The sequence below is a fragment of the Ambystoma mexicanum genome, chromosome 2q (assembly GCF_040938575.1).
Source record: "Ambystoma mexicanum isolate Mex_15411 chromosome 2q, UKY_AmexF1_1, whole genome shotgun sequence".
In the NCBI taxonomy this organism is placed as follows: Eukaryota; Metazoa; Chordata; class Amphibia; order Caudata; family Ambystomatidae; genus Ambystoma; species Ambystoma mexicanum.
Genome location: NC_090924.1, coordinates 1148155656 through 1148174370, shown reverse-complemented (window position 1 = coordinate 1148174370; position 18715 = coordinate 1148155656).

The window sequence follows — 18715 nt, the reverse complement described above, 5'->3', positions numbered from 1 at the left end:
TTCCGCATTGCAGTCAGGGGTGGACTGGCCTATGGGGAACTCTGGAGATTTTCTGATAGATCTACGCACCCATGACCTCGTTTGTGTGGTAACTTATTTTATTGCCAAATGTTCTCAAAGGAAAAGGGTTTGGCTTTCTGAAAATGTGTAATATGGGGATGTCACGTTGAAAATTGAGTTCCGGGGTTGAGGGGCAGGATGGGGCGGGAGGCAGGGAGGGAAGTGGCGTGGGACAGGAGGGGAAAGCCAGTATGAAGAGAAGGAATAAAGACGTGTTAGAGCATACGCGCCTCTGTCTGTTACTTACTGTGCAGCGTGGTGCGTGGCTCCAGGTAAGGCAGTGCCTCACCCGGAGCATCTTCACACTGGCGACGAAGGAAGCCTGCGCAGGAAGCGCAAAGGAGGTCATGTGTCACGAGCGCGCACAGCACGAACCAGTGGGTAGAGACATTACCCATGGCTGCAGTGGTGAAGGCGTTGCACCACCCACACAAAAACAGGCCAACTGACGTTGGAATGAACCTAGGGCCGTGGCGTTGATCCTCCCACAAACAACGGTGAGTGAGACAGACGGTGCTCGTGCCATGTAGCGGCCGTCTCCTGGAGTCTCTCTTTCCCCGTTGCAGGCAACCATGCAAGGGAATTGGAAGAGCTCCAGAAGATTTAAAGGGACAGTGCACACAAAAAGGGGTCAGCCATGTCTGTTCAGGAATCCCCCAGACAGTTAATCGGGACATTCGGGCAAGGGGTCAGGAGGCTCCACCTGCTACAGCACCATATAGACTTCCTGATTCACTAGCTTTACAGCTACCAGGAGCCTTTGAGGTGTCAGACACGAGCAACATGGGACCGAGCTGGCCAAGTGGATCAGGAATTTTCATCTTTACATGGGGCAACAGGGCCTGTGGATGAGGAAAGACAAAAATGCCTACTCAAGTTGGCAGTGGGGCCTGCAACAAGGGATATTATTGACAAAATGCCAGCAAAGTCCATTGACTCAATTCAGGATTTTAAGGGTGCGTTATCTGCCTACTTCACACCACACGCTAATGTTGACTATGAACGACATCTATTTCATAGCACAAAGCAGGCAAAAGGTGAAACATAGGATGCTTACATGATGCACCTACGAATCAAAATGAAGCACTGTGATTTTGCCAACTAGTCAAACACGGAGGCCCTACATTCCCATTAAGGGCTGTGAATCCCAGACATTCAGGCACAAACTACTTCAAAAAGCCTTGACAAAATTCTAACACTCGCAAGGGCAGAACAGGCAGCGGACACACAGGTCGAGAGCTTCAACACAGCCACACCTTCAGAGTCAATACACAGACTACAAAACGACCATAGACGAGAAAAACCCTTCTACTATCGGTGTGGGCATGAATATCCAAATGAGGGAACCTGCCCAGAAATAGGACATAGGTGTTCCGCATGTGGCGAGGAAGGGCCTTTCAAGTCTGTATGTTTAATAGCAAGAGAAAAAGGACAAGACAGATTGAGAGAGTCCACGGCTCTCTATAGGCCCATGGCGACGCAAGCGTCTCAGGCAGCTGCCCGCTCTCACTACAGACCAAAGGAGACAACCAAGAGAGCCGGAATCGGGGATGATGAGCACAAGAATGACAAGGAGAGTTCTCTAGCATTGGATCTTTTGTGGATTCACATGGTGTGAATATTCCCCATCGTCAGGCTGGGAAACCATGGAAACTTTTACTTCGTAATTTTCCTATGGAAAAAAATTGACACTTTGTGTCCCATCAACGTCGTTGTGGGTGCTTTTGGTACCCACCAATGGGACGTCGATTGTATAGCTCTGCCCCAGCAGCTTCCCCTCAGATTTTTACTGTCTTTCAAGCTGCTGGGATTCCTCGCGTTTCTCTCGCGAGAGAAAATTACATTTCTTCGAAAATAACTTTTTTTAAATCGAATTACGTCTTTTGGGAAACCAATGTCGAAATTTCATTGGTTTCCTGTTCCAACCATGGAAACTTCAGGGCCTAGGAAGTCTTTATTTAGGCCATGCGAAACCTGCAGCCTAAAAAAGGTTTAACATGGGGAAAGGCACACAGAGTGCCTTTACTGCCTATACCCGAAGCATTCGGCTGACGGCTGTGACATCTGCCAGGGGTTCTCTCAAAAGACCCTGAAGGATAGGAACCGTCACCTTATCTGCTGGCTCAATGAGGGAGCCTATCCCGCGCCTGAGGTTGGCTCGTCACGGAGTAGGAGAGCAACCACTCCCTCTGACAGGAGGTCCCTGTCAAGACAGAGATACAGATCCGAGGAGCCGGTGGCAAAGAAACGACAGGTGAGGCAAAAGAAACCTCTGCCCAGTGGTAAAAAGTCCCATTCAGGGTCCAAACACTCTTCCAAGGGTCCGTTGTTGAGGTCACCGTCGAACAAACGTAGGGAGAAGGGCTCGCACCCATCATCAAAATCTGCGGACTCGTCCAGGAAATCTCCTCTGTTGACGGACAAACATGTAACCAAACCGGCTACGGCATCCTCCTCAACCTCGTTGTTGAAGAACTCTACCTCTACGCGTGGCAAAAGACACTACTCGATGTCGGAATCTCAGAGATCCTCCTCCGGCCATGAGTGCTCATCAAGACACCCGTCAACGGCCAAATCATTGTTGAAGCCAATGACAACACCATTGAGGGCATCGACCCTACATTACCCTGATTGGTAAACCCCAGCGCACCCACTTCAAGCTCCAACATGGAAGATGGCCGGTCAAGCACACAGCTTTTCCCTTTGGAGAAATTGCTATGACGGAGGCTGCCCTTAATTCGGCGAATTTTTACAAAATCAATCTCATTCTGAGATTGTCCGGATTCATACTTGTCTTGTCCCACAGATAAACGCGCCTGTCCAGCGTCCACCTAAGCAAAGACCCGCCCACCTTCTTTGCAGCCATAGACCTGGTTCCTCATTCCGAGCGAGAACCAATCAGACCGAAGGCATTCCTTCATGCCGATTGGCAGAGAGACACACACCCTCCTACTTTGTCCAAGCCATTTTCACCTTCGCCTGCAGCCGGTTTCAGCTCGCCGGACCTGAACTCTGTGTCCCGATTCGCCTCTCGCGGCCCCCTTTTCTCCCCTACCGTTAGCTATGCTGTGACCTGGTTTGCCTATCATTCAGGCACTCGTTTCCTGTGCTTCTCCTTAGGTGCATAGGATTCCCCAGGCACTGCCTTTACACAAATGAAAGACCTTCCTTCCACCATATTGATTACAATCAGCGAGCTACGTCCAGACGTTTAAGCTTGCCACCAATTCAAGGAATAAGGGAGCTTTTCTACACAAACTAAGGTACCTCTCTAACTCTATATATTGAATGTGACTCTAACCATATTTCTAGTTTGATGGATAGGTGGACACTCTAATATTGACATTCCTTGCATTTACTGCTTAAGGAATTACACGCAGAGGCCTCCCCTGCCCCCGTTTTTTTAGCCACCCTAATAGGGATCTAACGCTAATATGCACTTTATTTCACACGTGCAATCCACGCACTTATCATACAACCTGTTTTGGTTTCCCTGCAGAGTTTATTGCCGTGCCCTCAATGCCTGGCCTGGCACGGTCACACTTACATCTACTGGAACCACAGTCCAGCCTTACTGGATAGGCTAGTCTGGGGAACCTGCCACATTGAGAGATTCTTTACTATTGCTAAGTGGCGAGTAAGTATTTTCTACCTCCACCACTCCAAATTATTAGCAGCAACAATTCAATTTACTTGCTTCTTTTAGCCCCCTTTTTGCTAACAAGGAGTTCAGACCCCTCGATAATTATTTCGTCATTTGAACAATATGGTTGTTGGTACTAATTAGCCCAGTTAGTCCAGAAAGGAAAAAGTTCCTATCAAGAAGAATTTCACACTGAATTTTTTTCTCGCGTCTGTGTTTCTTTTCTTTCTTGGTTTTCTTTGATACAGGAGCCGTTTATTCGCCCTGATGAAGGCGGTTACTGCATATTAACACACATCTCTCAGATGTATTCTCAAGACGGATGACATTGCCGCCGAAACGTATACTGAATGCAAGGGGGAAGCATGAAATCTATTCCTCGAGGGTGGTTATGTGATGCATTTAAAGAATACTATGCACTGAAGACTATTTTAAGTTTTGGATTTCACTATATGTCTTTATTAACAATGTTGTAAATTGCCAAAATGTTTTCTGTTTTCTCTTAATACAAATAATGTATATCCACAGCCCCTGATGTGTGTGTTTTTGTTTTTCCTTTCTGGAGCAACTTAATGGGCAATTAATTTAGGGATTCAGTCCATTGGTATCACTGTGAATGGGTCCCCAATATAACTTTATATGTATTGTTTCATTCATTGACAACAATTGGAGTGAACTTTCAAAGTAGCAGCACTACCATCTTTTGATTTTGCATCGACCATGATGATGACAACGACGATGACAAAGGCATCTTCGTCAGGGTACGACGTCCTTTCATCGCCTGCCTTTTCATCCCCGGGCTTTTCAAAGTGCACATTCCATTGAATGTGCTCATCAAATTTTTTCGGGGGGATTGGGAAAGGGCAAATAAGGGTTTGGGCGGGTGGGCAATGGCAAAAAATAAGTGTGGGGGTCTTGGGGGGATACCCCCCAAAAAAAAAAAAAGAAAATAACGATGAGCACAGTCGATGGAATGTGCACGTTAAAAAGCCTGGGGATGAAAAGGCAGTTGATCAAATGACATGGCTCCCCTGCGAATGTCTTATTTGGAGTACCCAACTATCATGCCAGAAGATATTTTGCATAATGAGATTACGTTGGATTTTTCTCCTCCGCCACACGATTGCCAAGGTGTATTTGAATCTGATCCCGAAGAAGGAACTTCTGATCCTCCTATACAGGGACCAGCTGAGTGGAAAACACACCTCTAAGGTCTCAAACACCTACTCTGCCTTCAACAGGAATAGGTTGTATGCAGACACAATTCCCTCTCATAAATCCCCAATCCCTGCTTTCCATGCAGGTCATTGCTACACTGCAGTCGCTATTAGGTCAGCTTGACGCCAGACTTCCGCTTCCTGAAGCTCAAGCAATTCAACATTAAGGACAACCACATCTTACCCCTCAAGGAAGGGAACCAACCTATCCCTCTAGAGACCAGGGCATATGCCCTAGCGTGCAAACAAATCCTAGACCGCCACCTCCATGTACTTTCAGTCCACGTAGGAGAGAACAAGAGGAAGGCAAATTGGTCGACTCAGTCCAGGACACTGATCTGAGGGATATAACTTTACCGGGCCTCCTCATCCCCAATGAGAGCCAACACATGGGACACAGATCCAGACCAGGATGCACCGGGTAGCCCGGCTCAGCCTTCACCTCTGGATGATATCGAAGCTTTTCACTCCATGATGTCCAAGGCATGCCAGGAGTTTGGCCATATTCCAGATGAGGAGAAGAAGGATTTTCCTCTTTGACCATATGGGTAAAGGTAGGAAGGCAGTATTTTCCAAACCCATTTTGAATCACGTGTGGCAGGAAGGCCTCTGTAATATGAAACATCCTTTATGGAGCCTGCGGTTAAAGGAAGGTTGGAGAAGAAGTTTAAGGCTCCAGATACTACTCTGAAATGCTTCACTTCACAACTTGATCCAGAGTCAGTTGTCTCAGCGTCAGCAAGCCGCATGGCTCGTACACAGCATAAGTGTGCCACTCTGCCAGACAACGAAAATTGATGCCTTTGGAAAGAAGGTTAGCGCCATCGGGGAGGCAACTGTTAAAGCAGCCAATGCCCTGGTAATAGTCGCTAGATATGATTGAGAGATGTGGCACTGTCTGGCACCTTTATTGGAACACTTGCCGAAACAGCAAAGAAAAGAGGCTATGATGCTGGTGCGAGAAGGAGAAGAAGCCTCGAATCATAGCATCAACGTCGCTCTAGACCTTGCTGAAACTGGGTTCAAGCAGATCGGCAATGGGGTAGCCCTTAGACGCCAGGCATGGCTACATTGCACTGACTTTTGCCAGGAAGTGCAACACAAGGTCATTGATATGCCATGTGAAGGGGAAAATCTGTTTGGTGACAAAATCGATGAAGTCCTTAAAGCCATGAAGGCTGATGTGGACACAGCTAAATATCGAATATCTCACTGCCTTTCAAAGCAGTAGGTCCTTTCACTCCTTTCGCTTCTTTCTAGGAGCCTCAGTCAATGCAAGATTCTCAGGCTCCAGAGACAACCAGAGCTGTGGCAAACCCGGATATTACTCTACAAGCACAATTATCAATCCTCCCAGCACAATAGAGAATACTAGGGCAAATAAAGCGCAGATCTACCACCTCCCAGGGAGGTAGGCAAAATAAGGCACAACAATGACTGCTGCAAGGACAGTCAAGTGGGGGGAAATGTGGCGTTCTACCTCAACGAGTGCCAAACAATAGTGACTGACAGGTGGGTGCTAGATGCAATCCAGTATGGCCAGTTGTTGAAGTTCAAGCACCCACAAATCCCTATCCCCATTACAAAGATAACTCACCCACAGCATCACATTTTACAGCACGAGACAGTCAAATGCTAAGAAAAAGAACCATTGAAAAAGTGCCTCCCTCAGCAAGAGGAAAGGCAGTATACTCCAGGTACTTTGTCATAAAAAAACAAGACGTCAAGTGGTGCCCTATACTGGATGTACGGATACTAAACAAGAACATCAAAAAACAAAAAAACAAAATGGTAAAGCTCCAGGAGGTCATAAAAGCTCCAGGAATTCCTTGCGGCCTTAGACCTCAAAGATGCATACTTCCTTGTGCCAATACATCCAAGGCACCGAAAGATTCGTAGTCGGCGAAAGCCATTATCAATTTTGGGTACAACCTTTCTGCCTAAAACCGTCCCTAAACTAGACCTACAAAAGGGCTATCACCAGCTAGTGTTGAGCCCAGAAAGCAGAAACATTTGTCATGCACCTCAGACTCTACACATATAAAAGACTGAGTTGCCGCTTGTCTCCCGCAGCCAAAATCTTTCAAGCGGAAATTCTCAATGTAATTAAACACATCCCTAACTGTATTAATTACAGTGATGACATTCTGGTGTTCAGGCACAGATGTCAGGAAACATGACGAGATCCCTAGAGTGCGCATGGCATTGGAAGCGGCCAACCTCACCCTCAATCAAGAGAAATGCAAATTTAGGAAGGACACATTGAAATTCTTCTGACTTATATTCTCGGACCGCTATCTCCGGTATCTCATCGACCCGTCTCAACTCAAATAGTGTGCGAGGGACTCCAGTCTGGGCAGTGGAGGACAGCGAAAGAGAGGGGTCGCCTCAAGTCAGATGACATCAGGAGAGAGGTGGACGGGCCCATACAAGTGAAGGAGGAATTAGCCCTCTCCGAGGACAACATATTGCTAAAGGGACACAAGATGGTGATCCCGGTCTGGTCAAAAGAAAAGTGGTGGAACTTGCCCATTAAAGGCACCGAGGTATCGTCTCCACAAAACGCATGTTACGACAAAAAGTGTGGTTCCCACAATTGGACATCCAGAACCGCTACACATGTCCGAACTACCAGAATGAGTATGGGATGCAGTAGCGGCCGACTTCTTCTGACCCATCAAAGGAGGAAAATATGTCCTAGCAGTAATGGATGAGTACTCCCGCTACCCCGAGGCACAGCTATTGTCACCTACAAGAGCCCACCACATCATCCCATTGATGGACCGCATCTTCACCGCATATGGCATTCCCAGAAGGGTGAAAACAGACAACAGCCCCTTTCACTGGCCAAGACTTGGCACGGTTCAGTGAGTACATGGGGTTTCATCATCAGAAAATCACGCCGCTCTGGCCACACGCGAATGGCATGATCGAATGCTTCATGGCAAACCTCAAACAAGCACTGCAAGTTGCCAGACTTACGGGTCAGCCCTACAAACAGGTCCTCTACCAACTGCTAAGAGATTATCAGAGCACGCCACATAGGTCCACAGGAAAAAGTCCAGCAGAAGTAATGTTTTTATGAGAGATGTTCGTACCAGGCTACCCGAGCACGGACCCCAAGACGGTGGGCGGCCTGTTGACGTGGAACTGAGAGACCACGACAGAGCTGCCAAACTAAGAATGAAGGAGTACACAGACGTGCAAAGCAAAGCTTAGGACTCCAAACTCGAGGTAGGAGAAGTGGTGACAGTAAAACAACCACAGCCCCTAAAACACACCTCAGTGTTCAAGGATGAAGCCTTGGCCATTACTGCAAAAAAAGCCTCTATGATAGCGGCCCACACTTCAAGGAGTTCCCACTAACCAGCCCTAGGAGACTAGGTGGAAGAGGAGATGTGACTGAAGAGTATCTCATGTACGAGTCCTATAAAGGAGATCGAGAAGACTCTGACGCATCCGGCATCTTGGACCTGCATGAGCCAGATGGAAGGTGTCCGATGGGGACAGAGAACTCGAGACCTCAAAGGGCTAGAAACAAGCCTCGACGACTCATTGAAGAGATGGGTTGCGCGGCATCATCTCAGGTTCATGTGGGACACCCTTAGGGGTAACTGTTGAATTTGGGGGGTATGTCACATAGACAATCGAGCTCTGGGGTTGAGGGGTGGGATGGCCAGGCAAAAGTGATGTGGGCAGGAGGGAAAGGCAGTATGCTGTTTGAAGAGGACTAAAGACGTGTTGGAGCATACGCAGCTCCGTCTGTTATTTACTGCGCAGCGTGGTGCACGGTTCCGGGCAAGGCAGTCCCTCACCCGGAGCATCTTTACAGGGGCCACTTTCAAAATGATTTCCAGGGCCTCCTTTGATGCCCAGTCCACCGCTGTTTGCAATGCCACTATTTTACACACTGTCCCCCTCGCCCCCACCACATCTCAGCTCTGTGGTTGGCGTGCATTTAGTTTAACGATGACCCAATGCCTACCTGCCGTCTGGTCCAAACAGGAATTGCCCTTTTCTTTGTCTGCCCTTCGCTTCGGACACCTGGGCGAGAGTCACCCTTGATCTCAGAGTTAAGATCAGGAAGGAAGAGGCAGAGCTAAGAAGGTGCGCGGTGCTTAGGCCAGGTGACCTAGATACACTTGCATCTGCTCTCCATTAGCAAAGGAAAAGAGGCTGGAGGACTCCTTAAGTAGGGAAAAGAGCGGCAACCAGGAAGGCACCAGGTGGACGGGGCTTAGGCCAGGTGACCTAGATCTGCACAGACGTGTTGCCTGTTCTGCTTGATTCTTCTATCATGCTCCGCCCCCCTCCAGCCTACTTCTGCAGGAGTCTATCCTGATGCATTCTGGATTCACCATCAGTCTTGTGGCCAATGCTCAATTTGACTTTTATGGACTTCATTGATTCACGGTGCGTCACCCTTTCTCAACTCTCATGCTGGACTTTCTTTGCATCTTGTACTTATGTTGGCCCTGAATCATGCTGTTCCCATCTTCATCTTGCATACTGGCTTGCAACGTTATTTGTTACTACTGACTTCTGCAATTGTATCCGCTCTCTCCTCTTGCTTCTCCACTCTTTTTGACTGCTTACTCTGTTCTCTCCTCCGGTCCTCCCCTTACTTTCTTCTATGCACTTACTCTATCAGAAGTGTCCCGGGACCTAGTATGATAGCAACAGCGTCTGTCTCTTCTGCCCTCCCCTTACTTGTTCCCCGCACCCCCTCCAGCACTATCTGAAATGTCATCAGGCCTAGTACGATAGTCACTTGTTTTGTTCCTCCCCTACCTTTCTGCACCCCTCTCCCTCACTTTTTGTTTTCTCTGGCTCTACCAGAAATGTCGTCAGGCCTAGTACGGTAGTCCCTGTCTGTTTCCATTTCCTTCCCACTCTCCCCCTCCCTTCCTTATCTATTGCTTAGCCCTTGCACTATCTGAAATGTCGTCAGGCCGAGTACGATAGTTAATTTCACATCCTTACTGTTCATGGCCGGTAAGAATGTCATTGTATTTTCCCTTGTACCCTCCCTTGCCTTGAAGCGCTTTGAAACACATTGGGCCTCATTATGAATTTGTAGGTAGCCATGCCCTTAAAAAGGGCATGGCTACCCCCAAACTCTGGTCCGGCTCTGGGTCCTGCAAAAGGCCATTCCGACCTTGGAGGGCCCGGTAATTCCCTTTCTCGGGACCGGAAGCAGGTACGTCCCCATTCCCATTGAGCTCCCAAAGGGCTCAATGGGAGTGGGGAGGATGGTAGCAGCGGTACCATCGAACAGTTGCTACCATCCTGTTCTGCTTGCGGGTGCCGCTCTGCACGCCTATTCTGACAGGCATGCAGAGCGGCCCCCGCAAGCAGACCTCGTAATGTGTCAGCATGCCAACGGCGCCGGTAGCACTACCAGCGCCGTTGTTGCCTTACCGCCACTGTTGTAATGAGGCCCATCGTCTATAGGTGCTATATAAATAAACGATCATATCATATTATATACTGTGTATATCTGGCATGCTGTGTTTTTAAGAGAGGCAACCACACGAAGTGAATCCGTTTCAAATTATATCACTTCTTTTTGCTGGAAACGGTGCTGGCAGGAGTTGAGCCCATGGTCCGAGTGTTTAAAGTGTGTAAAGCAGGACTCTCGCGGCTTGCTTGTGTTTATCGGCGGCTTGCCACGTGAGATGCACGGTGTTTTATGGAAGCATGGTGCACTTCATCAATTAAATGCAGCTTACGTCTTTCTGTCATTGCAGCTTCTGGCCTTTTACAGTTCGTTGCGCTCTAGCGCCGTAGACTAATGGGTGTCATTGTGTATGTGGCTGCACGTCCCATTAAGCAGTATTGTCCTAAATTAATGCGCATGCCACTTGAATGAAGCACTATGGTCGTGGTGACGCGCTCCATTCCAGCGATTTCTTTTTGTTGATACTTTGCAGCTCAATGTTGCTTTCCAGGCACGATTAAGGGAGCTCTGAGGGCATGATGTACAACGCGTTTTTCAACAGGTTTTTCCCATTGAAAAAACCCTTTTGCAAATGTGTCCCTGGAACTCCCACACGTATTTACTGGGTCTCCAGTAAATAAAATAAAATGTGTGTTCTCTCACAGCAGTAGCCCCATTCTTTGGAGTATTCTCTTCTGGCTCGTACCCAAAATGTAATGCCAAGTGACCGCCAGCGGCAGGTGCTACTAGTGTGGTCTTGGTTTGCATTCTGGTACTTGTAGGCCGTAGACTTCATATGCCTGCTATCATTATGGCGGTAGCACATTCAAGCAGAGGTCTGGTGCTACTGAAAACAACCTCACTCCATATCTCGCCATCAAGACCCCAGACCCCAGCAGGATTTAATGAGGATATTTGACAATGCAAGAGGCCCTGTTTTCCAATGTGTTTTAACCGGGCATTTCGTATGGTCTGGATTTGGTTCTTGTCTTGCGATAAGACTGGTGGGCGACACGAGGCATAGGAGCAGCAAACAGGGGATTTTAATATGCGGCAGAATTCAGTAGAGCTGAAACCTGACACGAGGCAGACACGGAGACATGCAGTTAAGAGCCAAGACAGAGCTGGAGATCAGCACGCGTATGCCGAGGTGAATTGGGCAAACTGAGTGGTCCTGGTGGCCCAGGTCAATCGCCAATGGCTATGAATCCGCAGCATGTTTCACTTGCTGAAGCCTTGGCAACCAATCCTTTGCCCCCAAGTACAGCCACGCTTTAGCCCCATGTTCCCACCAGGACAGGATATGACTACAATGTGTTTGGCTTATTTCCCCACAGCGTCAGGCTTCTTCATCTGAATCACTGCTGCGGGGCCCTTCCGCCACTGACGCGTGCAGCTGCTAATCCGGTCAGGGTTGCCGTCGCAGCGGTGAGGTGAAGAAGCAACAATAATGCGTCACGGGGGTGACACCAGGTGTCCCCAACACTAGTGAAGCCGCTGCTTCCTCTCTATTCTTTTTAACTGCTATCACGGCCTGGCTCCCCCTTGTCTTGCTTCTTCTGTCTCTCCATATTCACCTTCAGACTCTCTCTGCTCTCAGCACCTTCATCATCGTTCCTCTCCCAAACCACCTTGCGCTCCTACACGCTTCTGCTCTTTCTCTCTTCTAGCCCCCAAATATTGAATGCACTGCCACCTGACATCCGTGCTCCCCCCTTCACATATTTTGCTCACGCCTTAATGCTCATCTTCTCTCTTCCCTGTCATCTTCCTAAATTCTTTCTCATGTTGATTGTCATTGGACTCATTATTTCATGATATTGTACCATTTGTGTACTCTTTGTACAGCACCTTGCAAAGGCGCTTAATTGATGTCAATTAAAAAGAATATAGGCCCCTAGGAGCCTCTTTGAGCACTAAAGCAAAGTACACTGTTGCATGTTTAGGCATTACAGTTTCTGGCTTAAGTACTACAGTCTGCACTACCGTTAAGCATGCATCACTCTACTTCTCTGCTTACTCTACTTCTCTGCTCACTTAAACATAATATAATATATTCTCTCAGGATATATAATAAAGGAAACTACGTGTGACTCCCACTCAGGGTGCTATATATTCTACATAGCCTTTGAAAGTGCTCACTCCCCACATTACCAATACAAACTCAGAATACAAGACACTTCCCAGTAGGGGATGAGACCAGGAGAACATTTTGCGAGGTTGCCAAAGATTTATATAAGATTCGGCATCCAGAGAACTCTGCTGCCCGGTGAGCGCTCTGGCAAGCATTACACTTACAATGGATTATAAGGCAAAAAGGCATCATTAGTGTCGCCAGCTATAAGGGTTACAAAACACGTTATTGGTGGCAAGGCGATGACGCATAGGTGCCTGTAGGTGCTGCTTCTTCAGGATTGGCTGTTCCTTTGGCGGGAGGGTGAGCCTCACGTGGTTCGGCTGGACTTGTCTGGGTGGGTTGAGTGTCGGGTCACGTCGGAGATGCGGTTGAAACTAGCTAAACTGGCATGAACATTTATTCTAGACGTGTAATAAACCATGGACATTGTTATACCTTTGAATAAATCTCGCAAACCCTTAAATTGCACACATGCTATGTCTTCGTCTTGCATTGGTTTATTTATAGGGTGAAAGGTTCAGGGGTCTTGTTCCCCGCGATAACCTGGGGACTGGGTTGCTCTGGCACACCAAGGCGGGAGGGGAGTAGAGTGACATATGTTAGTTTTATGACAGAATATACTGTGACAGGGATGTGAGTTTAGTGGGGGCACTCTGGGGTGGGCTGCACAACAGGGTCACACTTCTGGTACATCAAGAGAAAACCATTTGGGGGGAACATGGTTGCACAAGCAATAATTTTCCAACAGCGGGGTTGAGGGTACCATAACAGGTTTGTGGAGATGGATGAGTTACACGACATGGCTCAGACCGGTTCACACACAGGACAGTGATCTCAGAGGAAGATTGAGAAGATACATAGTGTTATGTGTGCAATTATCCCCGGCGCATCCGTGAGAAAGGGATTTGTGAAGCGCAGACATAGGAAGAAAAGGTGGGGGCCATGAGTGCTCGCTGTGTGCGGCGCTGCAGAGGGTAGAGGAGGGTAGAGGAGGTTTTCGTAGTATCGGAGTGCGGCCTAGTCCAAAGATGGAGTTAAGGGCACACAAAATGGATGCCAAGTGTATCACGCAATAGCCCCACCCATGCTTCTGCAGAGTTCTTTTCCCTCATGGCAGCACAAGGGCGATGGAGGCGTCCCCCACTAGTGTGAGAGCAAGTGGTCTGTTTCGCGTACAATGTATAGTGAGGGGGGCAAACAGCCCCTCACTTCCTTACATTCCCCCCTTTTGTTACATCTAAAGAAACAAACTAACCTTTATTATTATTTGCATTCTGATAGTACTCTGCTTCTTGTACTGCTTCATCCCAGGCCGGGGGTCCCTTTAATTGGCATCCATGCACTGCAGACACTTCGTAAACTTTGACCTCTCTTAGCATACACGTCAGGGGTGCATGTCATGTATATTCCCCCATCCCCATCCAAGTCCACCCACACCTCCTTATACCATTGCAATTCTCGGGGTTCTTTTATTGTGGTGTAATATACATTTTCCGCCCTGTCCCCTGGGTAGCGATACACAGCTGTCATGTGATACGTAGAGGGACCGGACTCTCCTGTTTGAATCTGTGCATCTTTCATTGTTTGCCCATTGTCACCATCATCATTGCAGAACTAGGCATTGATTTTGCACAACATCAAACTCCTACCTGACACACACAGAAAAATAGCAACAAAAATATGGTGAGTGGGACCAAAACCTTCATCATCATGCTGAACCAGGAAGGTATCCAGTTAAAAATGTTGTGAACCAGTTACTTAGGTCGATGCCTCCTTTTTTCTTCATTCTTTCACCCAAGTTATGCCGTGGGACAATGTTCCAATATCCGCGTCTGCAGAGGGTACGAATGTACAGCAGGCAATCCCGATTTTTCAGCAAACACCATCGTCCATTACTGTGAGTAGGTCTAGGACATACCGGTTTTGCATGGTCATCAGCCGCAGGGCACGAAGTTCCACTTTGATCACGTTAAATCCTTCTTCTGTGTTGTTGTCCAGTTGGATCAGCTCCCAACGCACTATCTGCACCCATTTGGCGTTCGCTCGCGCCTGGAGTCCAGGAGGGAGGCAAAGAACGTTTCAGCAAAATTGAAAAGTTTGTACTGGTCAGGAATCTCTGCCAGGAGTTCTGAAGATTTGCTGGAAATATAGTTGGATGACCTTCGTTTCCAAGACACACTGTCTTGTAGCTCGTCTTCAGACAGAATGTCATATGTGAAGGGATCTTTCGTTGCTGGTTGGGGTGCTGTCGATATTTCAGCCAATTCCTTCCCCCCTTGGACATGGCTTTCCGGGATCACCATCAGGGCTGAATGCCGTGTAGCCATGGCGCAGGTACCTCTCCATGATGGCGGGACATGAAGGTACGCTTGTTTGCCACACACCCAGTAAATGTCGATTAGAGCTGCTGTTCCTTTTTTCATGTCCGGAATGATGATTGTTTTGTTGCAACGTTTGTTGGAGCCCATCTGCACTTTCCCTTCGCTGTGAAAACAAAATTTGTGCTCTATTTCTTTTTGTACTTTGATTGGTTTTCCAAGAGCCGTCCCCCATGTTAGTTTGGCGATGTGTTGAGACCATATTGGAGTACATGTTTGTTTGACCAATTGAAAGTTCTCTTCAGTTAGGCCTCGCAGTGCTTCAGCTTTTCACGTGACTGTCTCGTCGTGCCATCTATTTTCTGTGAACATTGCCCCTTTGATGATGAAAAATGGTTCTTTATTGCATATTACTCCTTGCGGTCAGCTTGTGCATGTTTTCTCATTCTGCAGCATTTGTATTGTAACTGTGTGTGACTGTAAGGCACTTCGAATTTTGCACAATACTAGATGAATTAAACACTGGGCATCCGACATGGGTATTTCTTGGGGTATGAGAAACTTGGGCGTACCTGGGGCATGAGGGTTAAGAGAGCAAACATGACAGCTCTCATTTGTAGCTTTTTTGGCTGTGGCACTCGTATCCGAGTACCATTTGTTAGATTGATCTGGGTGGCGGGGGTCTTCAATTTCATCTAATCCAAGACCATGGTATGCATCATAACCCCTCCCTCCTGCCCCCTTTTTTTCATCCTTTCCTCCCCCCTTTACCATGTGTAACATTTTCACCCTTTGGTACTTTGTGGGGAAAATATTTGTCCACATTTCATCATTCTGTGCACTCTCACTTGGCCAGGACTGTGATGCTAGATAACCTTGGGTGGTTGGGGCATTGGGCTTAAAGTGCATGTGATCCCCATTTGAGGTAGGTTTTTCAGTTGTATACGTGCTTGTATATGGCAATTCAGATATACCGAACAGGGAATAATCACCAATATATACATTGCTTTCATCATCAACATCATAACCCATAGCAGCAAAAGTTATAAATGGGGGTTTTGACAGTTCGGTTTTTGTGCAGAGTGGTTAAATTAGTATTCAGGGAGGCATTGTGTGCCCAAATAGTTTTAACCCCAGTCCACATGAGGCTTGACCCTTCTTGTATCAAATGTACACCACCCACCCCTCTTTTATATCACCCAATATAAACAACACACTCCAGTACAGTCCAAGGCAAAATAACATGACAGAAAAACAATTGCTACAAAATAAAGACCACAGTCATAATTGTAATTTCTGTTACTATTAACATCTACCCTATCGCTATCTAAATTTGAGTCGTTGTTAGTGAAGGCCCTCCTTTTTCGTCATATTTCCACCTGAGGGGACGATATAAAAGTGTTAAGTACATAGAAAAACACATGTATGTTATTTGTTTTGCTTCCATTTCATAACTCATTTTGTCACGTTACTTTGTAATTCTATCACAATCATTATTGAGGCATCATATACACTGAATATACAAAAAGACCAGGGGAGTGCTACTTTCCAGAGAGAAAGAACTTATACTAAAGCATCAAGATACCATATCAGAGGTGGAAGAGGAGAAAGCGGGATTAACTCCGTAAAAAATGAAGGTTGGTGGGCACTGGGAAGCATAGTGGGCTGGTTAATGTTTTCTGGGAGGGAAGAACTAAATTAAGGATAAGAAGGAACAGCAAGCATAGAGAGAGAGAGACAATATACATTTGTATATTAACATGTTACTTATAATCATTTTCCATCACTGCCCATATTATTCTTCCAGTCTATATTTTCCTTTGTGCACTTGCACTCTTCGATCATTTTTTTATCTCTAAGAAGTTGTAACCTCTTCCCTCTGTTGTTGCTCACTCTGGGGTGTGGTACTTTCATGTGTCTTTCTTACATCTGAAAGATGCACCCAGTACTTTAATCCCCGAACTTTCACTGCAGAGGGTGTGCAATAAATTAGCTCATAAGGGCCATGAAATCGTGGGGAGTTCCATCTCCGCACGAAGCTACGAACGTACACGTTTTCACCGGGCATTAGCTGTCCTGTGGGGCTGTCTTGTGCGGATGTGTTTGTATCAGTTTCATTATCTTGAGTGAAAGGAGGTGCTATTTGTTTTGCTATACTCCGCACAGCCTGCGTCAGTTGGGTAAGATATTCCTTAAATTCATCCCCTAGCACTGTGGCAGCTCTGTGAGCGTCTGATGCTCTTCTTACTGGAGACAGTGGCGTATGGATGCACCTTCCCGTCACTATTTCGTGCAGGCTCAAATGATAATCCTTACTTCGCTGCATTCTGAGTTGGAACAGTGCTAGGGGCAATCAATATACCCAGTTTTTCTTAAGTGTGTGGCACAATTTGGACAATTTACTCTTGAGCAGGCCGTTGATTTTTTATACCAATCCGTTAGCTTGCAGGTGATAAATGAACATAGCTTATGTTTCACTCCTAACAATGTTGTCACTTCTATAAAAAGGTAATTTACAAAGTGTGTGCCGTTATCCGAGCGGATCACGTCACATATTACCCACCTGGAGAATACCTCCCTCACCAAAAACTTGGCCGTGCACTTGGCATCTGGGTGTGCACAGGGTCCTGCATCCACCCATCGTGAGAAGGGGCACCCTATTACTATGAGGTATCTTGCCCCGTTACATCTTTCTCCTATATTTGAACTGTATGTCTGACATGTTGTGCATATTATTGTTAAGTGCTCCTGTAAATTGAGGACAAACCACTCTTCCTGGATATCTGCTGAAATATGTGGCAACTCTATTATTTGCAGTACGAGCGTAGAGTTATACCCATCGTCTTTGCCATCTGGTGTTGGTGTTTTTACTATGCATTCTATTGCTGGAGGGATGTTAAAATATGCTGCTTCTTTCGCAGCGGCGTCTGCTGCCGCATTCCCGAGCAAGATTGCGTCTGTGTTGTTGGTCTGTGCCTGGCACTTTACTAAAGCTACTACTGACGGTTCTGCTAGTGCCTCAATTAGGTCATTCAATAGTGCTGCATGTTGTACGGGGGAACCGTCTGCTCTTCTGAATCCTCTTCGTTGCCATTGTGACAAACCCGAATGCACCGTTGTTGTCATGTATGCTGAGTCAGAGTAAATTGTTACTACGCATCCTTTAGCTGTATGTAATACTTCAATTAATGCAATGAGTTCTGCTGAAAAATGTGAAGGGAGGTATTTCTGCACTTCGTAATCTTCCCCTTCAAGCCTTATTAGTAAGATAGCTCAGCGGGTTGAGCGCTTGCTGCTGCGATCTGAGTGTGATCTGCAGGTCGCAGGTTCGAATCCCGGCAAGGCCAACTCAGCCTTTCATCCTTCCGAGGCCGATAAATGAGTACAAATTTCGGTTTGGTGATATGGGGTTTAAATATGTGCTCTGTAAAGCGCTTTGGATTAAGGCGCTATATAAATAACACATCATTATCATTATCATTTTAGTCCTTTGAGGAGGGGGCGTGTATATGCGGCATAATCTAATATCCAGGCATGACAGTAATTACATATACCCTGAAATTTCTGCATGTCCTTCACCGTTTTGGGTATCACTGTGTGGCGTATTGCTGCTGCCCTATCTGATATGATACTTTCACCATCTTTCAAAATAAACTGTCCCAGATATAACACTTCTGCTGGGCAGTAGTGGAGTTTTCCCATGTCCAGTTTGTACCCTTTTGTAGCTAGTAGGTTTAGCACCGTTATTGAGTCTGCTCTGCATTGCTCTTCACTCTCACTGCAAATAAGTAGATTGTCCCAGTACTGAATTATGGTGCTCTCTACATCAACATTACCAATGTCTTCATGCAAAATTCTGTTGAATATGCTGGGGCTCTCACAATATTCTTGAGGCAATCT